This window comes from Pseudonaja textilis, chromosome 3 (assembly GCF_049901715.1).
Source record: "Pseudonaja textilis isolate UNSWEBS1 chromosome 3, rPseTex1.2, whole genome shotgun sequence".
Classification (NCBI taxonomy): domain Eukaryota; kingdom Metazoa; phylum Chordata; class Lepidosauria; order Squamata; family Elapidae; genus Pseudonaja; species Pseudonaja textilis.
This window is the reverse complement of record NC_141992.1, coordinates 135,008,837-135,020,053: the sequence shown is the minus strand read 5'-3', so window position 1 is coordinate 135,020,053 and position 11,217 is coordinate 135,008,837.

Genomic DNA, 11,217 nt, shown 5'->3' with positions numbered 1-11,217 from the left:
ATGGCTCTACTCAGAATGAGCTCCACAGAAAGAGATTCCAATTGGATCAGCTAAACAAAGATTTGCTAGCACTACACCTGGAATTGAGCAGCAAAATCCACCCTCTACTTTGGAACAAGATAAAACAACTTACAACTTGGAGAGCTGAAACGGAAACCACTTACAAAAATGACAAACTCTTGAAGAAACTAAAGAAATTAGAACATGACAAGAAAGCCCCCAACAACTCACAACACCACCTGAAACAATTAGTATATAACGTTTCTAACAGAGAACTCACCAAAACAGAAACAGATGTCCTAACCAAAGGATTCAATTATGCTATAGCACCCCAAAAAATCCCCACAGAATCCATCATATGTGCAGTAGAATCCAGCCTAACTAAATTAAATACAGATGAAGCTGATATAGACACCAAGACACCAAGTTACTAACATCCTATGCACAAGCAAACCACCCAAAAGCAACTTGCACAAAGAAGAACTCAAAGTGCTGCAAGCCCTAAAAGAAAGATAGCAGCATAATCATACTTCCAGCAGACAAAGGGAATGCCACAGTAGTAATGAATAGAAAAGACTACGAAACAAAATTGACAGACCTACTCCAAGACTCCACATACAAACCCATAAACATGGACCCAACCACATATCTGGAAAAATTAACCAAGAAGAAAATTATAACCAGCCACATGAGCAAAGAGATCCAACGGATGATCATCCCAAGAGAAAAATCTTCCAGATGCCCCAAACTATACGGCCTCCCAAAAATACACAAAGAAGGCATGCCTCTCAGACCCATAGTCAGCTCCAGAGGAGCACCACTACAAAACCTAGCTAAACACTCAGCTACAGCCCCATGCTGAAACAGCAGCTTCACATGTACAAAACTCATACCACTTCTTGGAAATGATCAAAGATCTACACGTGGAACAAAGAGATCTGCTAGTAAGTTTCGACGTGGTTTCACTATTCACTATTCACTATTTCACTATTCAGGACAGACAAAAGTATAAATATAATGATTTGAATTGAGATGAGATAATCAAAATAGAATTAAGAAAATTAAAAGAGGGGAAATACTATATAGAAAATGCAAAATAGTAATAAGATATGGAATAGAACACAAAAATGAGCTTGAAAATGAGTTTGTGTCTGTATAAAGAAGTGCAACCTGGGACCATGCTATTTTCAAAAAATGTGTGAAAACCCAAATAAAACTTTAATTAAAAAAAACACATCTCTTTGCATTCGAGTGGGAAAGCCCCTTAACTGGCTGAAAGCAACAGTATACATGGACCAGGTTACCCCAAGGATTTAAGAACTTGCCTACCCTATTTGGGGCTGCCTTGGCCAAAGACTTGGAAGCTCTGACTATACCCCCTCCTGATGTGGTGTTACAGTATGTGGATGATCTATTGGTTACTGGCCACACAAAAGATAACTGCTGGGAAAATACACAAGACTTATTACTCCTCTTGCAAGACCTGGGATATAAGGCCTCGAAGAAAAAGGCTCGGTTGGTCTTAGAAAAGGTCCAATATTTGGGCTATGACATAGAGCAGGGGAAACTTACCTTGGACCACGAACGCAAAGAGGCCATATGTCAGCTTCCAACACCTAACAACAGGAGAGACTTGAGAGGCTTTTTAGGAGCTGCTGGCTTTTGCCGTATCTGGACCCCCAATTTCAGCCTGATTGCCAAGCCCCTCTATGAAGCTACCAAAGGACAGGATAAGGAGCCGTTACAGTGGGGAGCGCAGGAAGCAACTAGTTTCTGATTGCTTAAGGAAGCGTTGTTTAGGCCTCCCTGATCTGGATAAGCCATTTCAATTATTTGTAGATACCAAACAGAATGTAGCTGTGGGCGTCCTCACTCAGAAAATAGGAACATGGCATCGCCCTGTAGCTTATCTCTCTAAACAGCTGGATAATGTTGCGAAAGGATGGCCTGCTTGCCTTAAGGCAGTGGCTGGGACTGCTATCTTAACTCAAGAAGCCAGTAAACTGACTTTTGGACAAGAGCTTCACATTTACACTCCTCATGCCCTTAAAGCTGTCCTGGAAACAAAGGGCCATTTGTGGCTAACCAACCCTCGAATGCTGAAATATCAAGGCTTAATCACCCATAACCCTATGATTAATATTATACAATCCAACGCATTAAACCCTGCCACGTTACTGCCTGAACCGGACTTAGAGACCACTCACGATTGTATCCAAATGATTGAGGAAACATATGCCAGCCACCCTGACATGACTGATGTATCCCTTCCTTCCCCGAAGTATACCCTATATACAGACGGCACTAGCTTTATACAGGAAGGAATCAGATGGGCAGGGTCTGCAGTGGTTACTTTGGATGATGTTTGGGAAGCGGAGACCCTCCCTTCAGGCACAAGTGCTCAGTTAGCTGAACTGCATGCATTAACTAGAGCTTTGAAGCTTGCAAAAGGTGAATGTGTCAACATATATATATACAGACTAAATATGCTTTCCTCACGGTTCAAGTCCATGGTGCCCTATATAAGGAAAGAGGACTTATCATGGCGGGAGGCAAGGACATTAAATATGGCCCCCAAATACTACACCTCCTAGAAAGCGTATGGGCCCCCCAAAAGGTTGCCATCATCCACTGCCAAGGGCATCAAAAAGTGGCCTCTGATACACAAAAAGGGAATAATAAATAAGCAGAATAACAATAAAGCAGATAGAATGGCACGAAAGGCAGCCCAGAGGACTCCAATGATACAAGCGCAATGCCTCACTGTATGGACACCTCACCCCTATTAGTCTCAAGAAGACATGAACCAAATTGAAGCACTTGAGGCCCAACTGGAAGAGGGTTGGTGGATTCTGCCAGATAATCGAGTTTTTATACCAGGACGTATGGCATGGGACATAGCACAACAAGTACACAGACAGCTGCACCTAGGAAAAACTGCTTTGGCAAATGCTCTGCAACGAGAAGTGTATATTAACAAAATACACAGCGTTGCGGCAAACGTTTGTGCTCAATGTGAAATTTGTGCAGCAAATAATCCCAGTCAAGGACCCTAACCACCACCAGGCCATCAACCTTGGGGCAGTTACCCATTTGATTCATTAATGATCAATTTCACTAACTTGCCCCGTTCCAGCCACTACAATGCTCTATTGGTCTTTGTATGCACATACACGGGGTGGCCCGAGTGTATCCCTACACGCACAAAGAAGGCTACTGAAGTTGCTAGGGCACTGCTCCACATTATCATCCCCAGATATGGCTTACCCTCTAGGATCTCATCAGACAATGGTCCTGAATTTATCCATAAGGCCACCCAACAGTTGGCCAACCAGACAAGCACACCAGCCTCGCCCCCCACCAGTATTTATAGAGAGACGGACGCTAATCGGGCGTACGTTAAAATGAAATTGTGTGGCGTACAGCTCTCAAAGGGCCGCCACCTCCAAGATATGCTATATAAACATGACAAATCAATTAATTAATAAGTACAAAACGATGCACATACTCACATATCCCCAGCTACTTTCTTTGATTCACATTAGTTTACTTGGGTGGGAAAGTAAATTAATCTGGATGTTAAGGGAAAGAGGAACCAAGTTTATTTGGAAGGTTTGAGGAAGGAGGAAAATGCCATGGAGGGAAGAAAAAAAGCAAAAATAAATTTTATATATATATATATATATATATTTCTCTTAAGTTTTCACGGGTACTTACATGTATGGCATTCAGCTTTGTTCGGGTATTTTCCCACGTCATTGTAGTTGTGCTTTTAAAGTTGTAGCGACATTTCAGCAGAATCTCATCTGCCATCATCAGGCTTCTGTATAGTGTTCATCTGTGAGTCAGGCTTTTATAGTGGTTTCAGATTTAAATTTGGGGCAGCCTATTGCTGTGCCAGAATGTTTTTTCCTTCACACACACACACACACACACACATATGGAAGGAGGAAAATGCCATGGAGGGAAGAAAAAAGTAAAAATAAATTATATATATACACACACACACACACACACACACACACACACATTTGTGCTTTAAAAGCATAACTACAATGAGGTGCAAAGCTGAATACCATACATGTACGTACCCGTGAAAATTTAAGGAAACAAATATTCATGCATATATATACATTCATCATGCATCATCACAAAATCTCCAGAACAGTAAAGCCTACAAACTTGAAATTTTGGCACATCTATTGGCTTCTAGGTGTTCAGTAAAAGGATTTTTTTGAAATAACCACCACAGCATTTCATATATTATTATTATTAACATGCTCTGATGCTAAGGAGTTTTACTCCCGCTCCCCACCTGAAAAGAAATCTGTTTCAAATGGAAAACACAAGCAGAGGAGAGGAGTTTCACTTTCGTTTTTAGTTTCACAACACCAACCAGCTTTAGTACAGAATAGTTGAGCTAAGCCACACCCAGGCTCCTTGCTCTCTCCTTCTTGCTCACACAGCAAATATTGTTTCACTTACCAAGCAGCCCTCAACTCTCTCACACACTGACAAGATTCTAGCCAGATGAACACCGGTAGATGCTGGTAGGGAAAGGCAGATTCCCCGACCCCCCCCCCCTATTTTCCTCCACAAAAACTAAGCCTGACCACATGGTTTCATAGCGAAGCACAGGTATTGAGCTAGTAAATAAATAAATAAAGCAAGCACTGCCCACAGGTGGAGACCTGAGATGACTGAATTCGGCCACCAGTAAAACAACTTGAAAAAGAACTCAAGGTGGAATGGGATTAAACATGCTGGAGGAAATAAGTGAAAAGACTTTGGTGTCTGAGCAAATGAATAAACTGTTTAAGAAAAGGTCATAGCAAATTAGACTCAACTCAGTTAGCCAGTGAACTTTATGGTAATTCTCTACAGATTATATGTAATAATATATAGATCGCAAACAATGTTCTAGGGATAAGCAAGCCTTAAACGAATCTCTGTAAAATTAAGGCTGAGTTAATCCTGTGTATGGGATCACAACAGGAGAAACAATTTAAGGATTAAAGTAGCATTAGTGGAAACTGACATAATCAATTGGATTTTTTTACCTTATTTCTAAGATTAAGGACCTGAGTGTTAATTTGAAGGCAATGAAGTTATTGAGTGTGATTACAGATTAAATCTCCTAGGAATGCGCTGAAGCCTAGACATATTTTGGGCAGATTTGTTGTTTCAAACAGAAAAGACAACATTATAAGAAAATCATGTGAGCTGGAGGTTATATGGGAGGGCGATAGAGCATCTTTTCCAGATTTTGCATGGCTGTCCTGCAGTGAAAAAATGAATTTAAGCCACTGGCAGAAAAAATTATACAGGACAACATTCTTTTACAATGATTTTCTTTTAAGAAAATTATTGTCATGTCAAAAGGATGAAAATTTACTTCAGATCCAGTGTGTTCACACTTAAACAAAGATGGAAAAACTGGTCACAAAACGTTAGTTTTAGCATCCATATATGCTCCTGTAGAAAGTTAGCATCCACCTCTCTCCCAGAAGACTGAAATATTCACGGGAATATTAAAAAAGGCAGAATATAATTTTTCCTTGGATGAAGAAAAGGAGAAACATGTTTTAAAGACAAAGCAGCTCCCTGCCCCCCTTTCAGCTGGAGGGTGATGGGATTGAATAATTTATTTCAAAAGCAGTGAAGGTTTAGATACATGGTAAATTTGTATGTTTATAATGCCTGTTTCTTTACTTACATTTTAGTATTTTCTTTTTCTTCTTTTTATATTTTCAATATCATTTTTCTCCGCATCGTGGATTTATATTATTTAGTTACTTGATAATGTTTGCCAATTGTACTTTAAAAAAAGGTTAAAATCTACTAAACCAAGTTGGTTTTGCAAATAGGTTCATAACAAGGGCCTTCTTTCTTTTGTGAAGTTTAAAAGTATGCTGAGTTACACATACACACACACAGAAACACAGGGAAAAATACCTGCATAGGGTGGGGATGGTGGGCTGTGGCCGGGCTGTGAAAAGGGGACAATCAGCCAAGATAACAGATTTTGACATTTAAATAATTGAAACATGTAGCTAGCAGTCATACCTTTGTGTTACTAGAAAATAATGAGTGTACCATCTAATCTGAATAATTAACTAATCTCATGTTGGTGAGGGAGAGTCTTGGCTTGGGTGGTGGAGGGTTGGGCAGTCATAATAGGAAAAAAAAAATGCCCATGTTTCTGGCTTTGAAAGAAGAGATGGCCAAAAACGAGAGTTGGTGCTTTTCATTTTCTCCTCAGCCTCAGGGTTCTCCAACCTGGAACCTGCAGCTGGGCTTGAGACTGTGATTCCTACAATTTCACCTTGCTCATAAATGCCACCCAAAAAGGAATGAGCTTCCATTTTAGGAAACAGTGAATTAGCAAAAGTGATGGTTACACCTACCGATGGATTCCGAGGGCAGGGCTGGCTGGCTCCCACCTCCCGTACCATTAAGAGTGCAAGTAAACTAAAGGACTGTTCTGTAGGAAGTTAGCGCTCACCCTGCGAAGTTCTTGATGGCTAAGTTTTCAATTGGATAATGCAAGATAGTGAAAAAAAAACAGGAAAAAATTGCAAAAGTTCTAGCAAGGGTTTATGAAATAGGTTAGAAGCCAATTAGTCATAAATCAAGAAATTGTAAAGCTTCAAAAAAGTGCAATTAATGCCCAGGCGTGCTTAAGAAAAATGAACAGCTGAAGGGAAAAGGTGGTAAGAGATTGGACCACCAAGAATTGTGGCCATCCAGACCCCACTCTTTTCTATCTATGCATGATAGATGAAAATCACATGATCTTAGGGTTGCTACAACCATTGTAAATGCTTGCCAGTTGCTAAGCCCCCAAATCACACTCCTATGACTGCAGGGACAGTGCAATGGTTGTAAGTGCATGGATTGGCTGTAGATCGTTTTTTCTTCCCAGCGTCATGGTAACTTCAAACAGTACAGGAGTACCCGAGTACAGTACCCGAGCTAACCAATACTCATAAGTCAAAGATTCTCAGTAGTCATGTTTCTTAATAAATATACCCAATAGCATGCACTTGTGATATGTGCTACCTCCCAAGGTAGCTGGTGTTTGGGCTCATCGTTTAACTTAGTTGAGCTTTCTCACCCCATGCTAGCTTGGCATAAGGTAGCTTTGTTGTTTGGCTAGCCATAATGGAGCTATCTTAGCTGAGCTGCTTATCATATTAATGTTAACCTGTACCAATTTGTGATTAAGTATCATCATATTAATACGTCATGTGTGTATAACCTTAATTAATGTTTTTGTAATATAGTTAGCATCACTGTTGCTTTGGATATACATTCAAAAGAACCTGTGTTTGGAAGAAGCTTAAAAAGTACACTATTGAAGCGTTCGGGACCCAGGTGTAAACACACATAATCGGTACATGAGAAGTTGTCTTTCAGGATAAAGCTCAGAAAAAAAACTGGTTCAGTCAGTCTGCACTGCCAAGGACCATGCCTTTGTGTGATCTTTTGAAAATGAGTGCTTTGACAATGTGAACAAATATTTTACTTCAAGTGAAACTATTTCCACACAATATCTTCTTTTTCTCGAATTTGCTCCAGTGCTAAGCCTTTACTTTTGCAACTAGCAACAGCTAGCTGATGTTGGCAGATCTTAACAGCGAAGTTGAACCACAGTTGGTACCTCAATAGGAGACTGCTTGGAAATTCTAGGATTGTAGGTAAAGAGGGAAGAAAATCCCCACATAATACTAAGCTGTTGGGTGATGAAGCTTAACATCCAAAAATAATTGCAAAGAGAAGTTGTTTATAACAAAGGCCTGGTCCTTGGCAGACTGACCGAACCAGGTGTTCTGGGCAGTCCTAGATGGCCTGTGGATTTCAACTGGCTATACTTTGTGTTCCACATTAACATTTCCTTATCTGATAGTTTCACGTTGTATCTGTTACGCTCAGGCAACTTGGCCATTGATTGGGATGGGATGTGAGAAGTTGAGGCGTGCACAATTGAATTTTAGGTATGAGAAAGAAATAACCCTACCTTAATTTTGTTTCACCTAAGATAGTAGAGAGAACCACTGACAGGCTTGCAAGATTTTCTAACTTTAGAAACACTAAAGAGCATTTCTGGGTCCCCTTTGCCTCCTTTCTGGCTTTTCCTGTTTTGAAAGGCTTTGTGATGACCTGGGGCGTGGCACAAAGGCAACACACAGTCACATAAGTAAGAAATGTCCCTTTAATATCTCTAACTTTGCCCCCAGTGTCCAGTTACCTTTGGCTGGAGAAAAAAAACTCTCCCAAGAACAGTCTTTAAGTGGAGGAAATTCAGTCCAAAAACAAAATACATATAAATAAAAATCCACACAAACCACACTGCAGCAATTAACTGGACAGGGCAGGATAAGGAATTGCAGACTTCAAAGGCCAACAAAACAGACACAGTTGGGAAGACATCAGGAACCCAGATAAGCCTCAACAAAACAAGATAATACAAGATTTGTTTCCAACCAGTCTCTGTGTGCAAACTCCCCCTTTAAACACTATGTTCCCAGCTGCAGCTAATGAAGGGAATCAGGGCCCTTTCCTCCCCCGTAAGCCACACAACTCATGTTGCTCACTTCTCCATTCCTCCCTGCATACCCTAGGACGAAGAGGAGGTGGGCCTGGATCTTCCTCTGAATTCCCTCTGGCTTGTTCTACCTCTCCCCTGCTCTGGCCAGCTGGACCATGTCCTTCCCCAGTTTCTTCCACAGCCACCGGAGCCACACTCCCATTCCCTGTCAGCTGCTTGGCCTCCCCTTCGGAATCAGATTCTGACATGGGCATGTCAGGCTTACAGAAAGATGTGCAGGATCAGACTTCATACTATAATGGGCAATCACTAGGAAACCCAAGACTGTAGGCTAAAGGCAAAGTCAAGAAACTATTCAGAATAAAGCAATCCCAAGTTGCAGGAAAAAAAAATGACATGGGTATGATGTCACTAGGAGCTGAACTCATCTGAAAGAAGAGTCAGGATAGGAGGCACAACATAACAGAATGTAATAATGATGCCACCGTTGTTATTCGCTGCCTCTTCTGAAGGATGCCAGAGGAGATACCAATCATATTTCAGGGGGGGGCGGGGCATGGGTCCACAGGTTTGGATCCACCACACAAAAACCTTGGTTTTGAGTCCCTGCCTCTCTCTCATCCCATGAATACTGTCAGCTCTAAGCCTCTCTGGGACAAAGCTTCACATCCACTTGGTTCCATAAGGAGGAAGCTACATTGTAGACATCTAGAAATAAAACTATGGATTGAAATCTGGCCAGATTCGGCCCGTGGGGTGCTTAGATCTGGCTGGTGGGGCTGCCTTGGAAACAGTGAAGGACCGGCCCATGGTGCCTCTGCCAATGAAAATGGAGCTCAGGAAGGCTGTGCGTAGCCCTCCAAGGCCTCATTTTTGGCCGGAACGGCCTCCTGCAGCCCTCTGTCAGTGAAAATGGAGCTCGGGGGACCACACACAGCACCCCAAGCTCCATTTTCACTGGCAGAGGGCTTCAGGTGGCTGTCCCAGCTGAAAACAGGGTCCCAGAGAGCACGCACAGCCCCTGCCCCAAGCTCCATTTTTGCTGGCAGAGGCCATGCCCACCTTGGCCCGGCCATGCCCCCTGGCCCCTCCGAGGTGAAACACATTCCTGTTGCAGCCCTCATTAAAATCGAATTTGACACCTCTGATCTGGAGGGTTGAGAACCTCCATACACATTTATGAATCCAGGAGGACTCCTAAACTGCACAACAGAGGCAACGACGACAAATCACCAGATCACAGAGGGCCAAATCCCAGAGCCACCCCATCTTGCCATGGTTGAGATGAAGTTAGTTTCTTTCCATCCAGACCCTCGCAGCCTCCAGGCACTTCGTCAGCATTGGAACAACATCACCTGCTCCATCAAGGGTGGAGATATCATACTAATGATATTGCATCTTGCGTCATCAACTGACCTCATCCAGAAGTTTAATTAGGTGTTAAGAAGCATAGGTAGAACTCTTTGCCACCTTTTTTGCTCTTTCAACAAAATAGCCCCAAACTCTTGCCAGGTTAGAGTTCTGGAGCCCAGAGGAGTAATACTAGAAAATAAAAAATATCCTTATAAACTAAAGGATGATTGTCTGACTGACCCATCCAAAAAGACCGTAAAGAGAAAAGAGACATCAAATCTTGTGGGTGATTGGTGTTTGGGCTTCCTTTACCCCAAAACAAAAAAACTAGTAGCAGTGATGGTTTTTAGATATTTAAAGTACTTTTAGGTATTTCACCTTTGAGAAAGATTAATTCATTAATTATAATCTAAGAGCCATTTTGCACTCTTCTATTCTTGTAAGCTTGTACACAGGAGGGAAAACTGCTTTGGTCTGCGTTAGTTGTGCAATCGGGAAATAAGTACTGTGTGCGGTTCTGGCTGCTAATCAAGGAAGAGCTAAGAAAACATCAATCTAGGGTTTTTCATCATCAAATGGTATATTTTGTACCTGTTTGCATGCTTGACGTGTGAGTTGCATATCCTTTCTGTGCAATGAGCGATTGGCTGATTTTTGACTTCCCATAGCACTGAATCTGAAAATGGCCACTGGTGGGGAACAGAAAGGATCGTTGTGGGAGAGCAAAGTTATATAATGATATATAATGATGCAATTGGATTCTGATTTCTGACTTTCCTGAATCTTACAAATTAGCTCTTGTAATTCAAAACTTGGCATCTTGCAATATAGGGTGAGGAAATGTATTTTCTTTGCGTGTTTCCTCTAGGCTTATTATATTATCTGTGTGATGAAAGATTCAAAGTGACTTTCCTTGAGAACCAAATGCACTTTTTATTGTTGCAATTTGTTTCAAAGTTATCTTAAGCTTCTAAAAGATCAGATAAGGAAATGAAAAAACAGACTTTCATTGTTTTGCAACAGTGCTGGACTTGACCTACAACTGGTGGCAAAGGCCTACAATTGCTTTCCCCAACCTAGGTTTGTTAGGTATAATTTTCTATCAGCCTGGAATCAGCTTAAAGGTTGCAGATACAGCCTTCCCATGGCTGCTGCTTCTCTTTCTAAAATCCATCAGGTAGCCCCAAACACAAGTCATTACCATTGAAAAAGGGAAGGAACTTCCACAATGGCAGAGTTGGTCTATAGCAGGGGTGTCAAACTCAAGGCCCGTGGGCCAGATCTCAGGGTCCGCGGTGCCTCTGCCAGTGAAA